At 40.8% G+C, this 3,629-nt stretch overlaps 1 non-coding gene across 1 annotated transcript; it reads left to right on the top strand.

Moving 5' to 3' along the window:
- The first annotated feature begins 2,584 nt into the window (after nt 1-2,584).
- On the top strand, nt 2,585-2,657 carry TRNAA-AGC (transfer RNA alanine (anticodon AGC)). Its single transcript has one exon. It is a non-coding gene; the product is annotated as a tRNA-Ala (tRNA).
- The last annotated feature ends 972 nt before the right edge of the window (nt 2,658-3,629 follow it).

The following is a 3,629-nucleotide window of genomic DNA, read 5'->3' as shown; positions in this document are numbered from 1 at the left end:
ATGATGTTTGCTCAACACCTAAAAGCAAATAGTCAGCGAATATACAAGAGTAACGTCTTCGTCTAGGTCGATATAGAACCTTATGTTCCTATTAAATAAAATAGATGATTATGAGATGTTGATTATGGTGTTGCTGATCACAAAATGGTTTCTGTTACAATTCCATTACGTGTGCCGCGAATTAGATCTTATAAGACTGTACAGGTGAAGGATTACGCGAACGCAGATGACACTTCCATTCTCGACACACTAAGGTATTCATTTAGCCAATTTCAGCATATATCCAAGCAGGAAAGGAAACTGTAGAAGGATTATGGCAGCGCTTCAAAGGGATAATCAAAGATTGCCTTCACGAATTCCTTCCTAGCAGAGTGAAGAAAAAAAAGGAGCGTAATCACTGGGTAATGCGAGCTATTCATTGTTCATCAGAAGCGGTAATTAAATAAACTGCGTAAAAGAAAGTATCACTCAACGGAAATAGCAGGCGCACGAAGGGAACTGAAGGATGCGCTGTTAGAATCTAAGCACTATTTTTTTAATCACAAGCCCAGTACTTTTCTCAAACATACGCCAAGAAAGTTTTGCCTTTATATGGCTGATAGGCGGGACAAAATTATGGAACTAAAATGTGGTAATGAAATTTTGACCCAAAAGGCCAACATTGTAGACAGCGTGAACTTTTTTTTTTTTTCGGTCAGTTTTCACGCCATACAAAAGCACCCAGAGAGACGTTGGCACGGCATGCTGCTTATCTGAACCGATTGGAGACATTATTATCAGCCAATAAAGAATATTTGAACAACTTGTGTCGCTTGATTCAGAAAAGGTGAGTGGGCCCGATGAAATAACCACCCCTTTTGAAGCGTTATGCAGAGTGGTTATCGTGCTACTTGAAAATTATTTTCCAGAAATCCCTTTGTACTAATTGGATACCATGTGACTCGAGCAAAGCTTTCATTAGTCCTGTGTTTAAAAGTGGTGATCGATTCTCTGCAAACAATAACCGACCGGTTTCACTTATATCCGTTTGCTGCAAAACATTAGAACACGTCATAGCCAAGCACATTATCGCGTTTGTGGAAAGCAAGAATTATTTTTATTTTTATCAGCATGCTTTCAGGAGCGGTGTTTCAACTACAACGCAGCTTATTTACACGATTCATGACTTTGCGACTGCTTTGGGCTTGCAACGACAACTTGATGTCATATGGGTAGATTTTGCTAACGCTTTCGATAAAGTGCCTCACGATAGATTGATGATTAAACTCCGTTTTGCTGGACTTAGTCAATCTGTGCTGTGTTGGATCGAAGCTTACCTGAAGGATAGGAAACAATACGCGTAAATAGAAGATGTCATGTCTGGTTCACTAGAAGTATTTTCGGGAGTCCCGCAGGGCTCAGTTCTCGGGCCGTTATTATTTTTTATATATATATTAATGATATTGCAGAGATAGCGAAGCCTCATGTAAAGCTCAAACTGTTTCCAGACGATTGTTTAATTCACGCACAAACAGCTAATGGGGATGATCAGCTAAAAATTAACCAGTGTCTACAGGCGTTACACTTGCGGTGTCAAACTTGGGGCATAGGAATAAACGACTCAAAGTCAACAATTACTCACATTTCGAAAAAGAAAAAGATAATTCCATTTGAATATCACATCGGCAATCACGCCTTATTGACAGTAGATACTTTCAAGTACCTTCGTGTTTCAATTACGCATAACTTAAAGTGGCATACATACATTGGTAATGTATGCTCCAAAGCATCACGGATGCTATACTTTCTAAGGAAAAGCTGCCGTGCGCAAGTAGGGACGTAAGAGTTATTGCTTTTGAGACGTTTATACGACTGATACTTGAATATGCCAGTGTTGTCTGAAGTCCTCATCAGAAAATATTGAAAAATAAGCTAGAAAGACTACAACGTCTTGCGACCTGTTTTCTGTTTTCTATGTTCAAAGTAGGCAAAGGATGACTCAGTTACAGCTATGTTAAGATTGTGGGATTTAGAATCGCTGAACAAATGCAGGCTTAAAAGTAGGATTAAGTTTCTTTTTCATTTAATGAAAGGCGACTTTAGTATTAACAAAAAACGACTACTATTGCCTGGGAAACGAAGTGAGAGGGCGAATCATACGCGAGTGCTTCAGCCTTACTTCGCTCGAACGAATGTGTTTCGGTATTCTTTTTTTCCTGATGCAATTGAGGCATGGAACGGCCTTCCAAAAGATATGGTCAATATTAATGATGTTTCTGAATTCATGCGTGTGCTTGATGTGTATTTATGTCATTAATTCTGATGATTAGTTCGAGCTTCAGCTATGGTCTTGTTGTTTGGTTCTATTACTTATTTTATACATATATGTATATAAGTGTGCGCGTATGTTTTAAATTCTGTATGCAGAATGTTCTACCTCCCTGTAATGACCCTCAAGAGAGGGTTAACTGAATTTCTAAATAAATATAACTTAAATAAAGGCCGGCAGTACCATCAAATATTGGTACCAGCTAGAAATATCACATTGAACTCAACATCCACATAGCGGCAATGTTCCTGTTCATTGTAGCAACTTGTAGGCGTCGGGGGTGTAGCTCAGATGGTAGAGCGCTCGCTTAGCATGCGAGAGGTACGGGGATCGATACCCCGCACCTCCACTCTTTTTTTTTTTTTTTTTTTCGCTCTACTTTTTTTTTTTTTTGCGCAGCATTTTGTGATATACACAGAGCATACAAATCGCTTGTCCGTTTCCGTTCTCTCGTTTGTACAATCAGCTTTCATTTGCTACATCTCCTTTCTTTCTTTCTTTCTTTCTTTCTTTCTTTCTTTCTTTCTTTCTTTCTTTCTTTCTTTCTTTCTTTCTTTTTTTCTTTCTTGTTCGCTAGCTTGCTTGCTTGCTTGCTTGCTTGCTTGCTTGCTTGCTTGCTTGCTTGCTTTTTCTTTTCCTTTTTTTTTTTCCATTACGCAATGAGAACGTGTTTGCTTCCATAACCTGCTGGCCGGTGTGCCAGTCCTGCGGTAAAAGCTCTTGTGCGTAAGCTGTGAGGGCCCATCTATTGAAATGATTATGACGCGGTAACATGTGGCAAAATAAAGTGAAAGAAACGACGCGGAGGCCTGCCCACTCACGAACGTTCCACGGCATATAATGTGGAACGTTGCTAGCGTAAGAGCAAGGTTTACATGCTTGCGATATTTCGGGCACGAAGGGTGCAATATACCAGTACCTCATCTTACACGAAAACACTGAGTACAGGCTCACTCCGGGTTACTTCCGTGAATAAGCTGAAGTGGACTAACATTCTTATGAAGTTCGTGCTTCGTCAGCTTTCAGTGCGAAGGGCGTACTTTTAGTGCTCAGAAATGCCGATGACGAGAGCGGCTCCCGAGATCACCAACCCTGCTGTTGATGCTTCGCCAATAGGACGGTAGATGGCGAGGGCTGTCCGCTGATCGCCCATATTGGTTAGACTAGCAGTTTTGTAAATATTCGGCGAGTGAGAGCGGCTCCCGAGATCACCAACCCTGCTTTTGATGCTTCGCCAATAAGACGGTAGATGGCGAGGGCTGTCCGCTGATCGCCCATATTGGTTAGACTCTCAGTTATGTAAACATTCGGCGAGTGATAC

Source organism: Dermacentor andersoni, chromosome 6 (assembly GCF_023375885.2).
Source record: "Dermacentor andersoni chromosome 6, qqDerAnde1_hic_scaffold, whole genome shotgun sequence".
NCBI lineage: Eukaryota > Metazoa > Arthropoda > Arachnida > Ixodida > Ixodidae > Dermacentor > Dermacentor andersoni.
The sequence above is the reverse complement of the archived record's forward strand: the minus strand, read 5'-3'. Positions and strand labels throughout refer to the sequence as shown.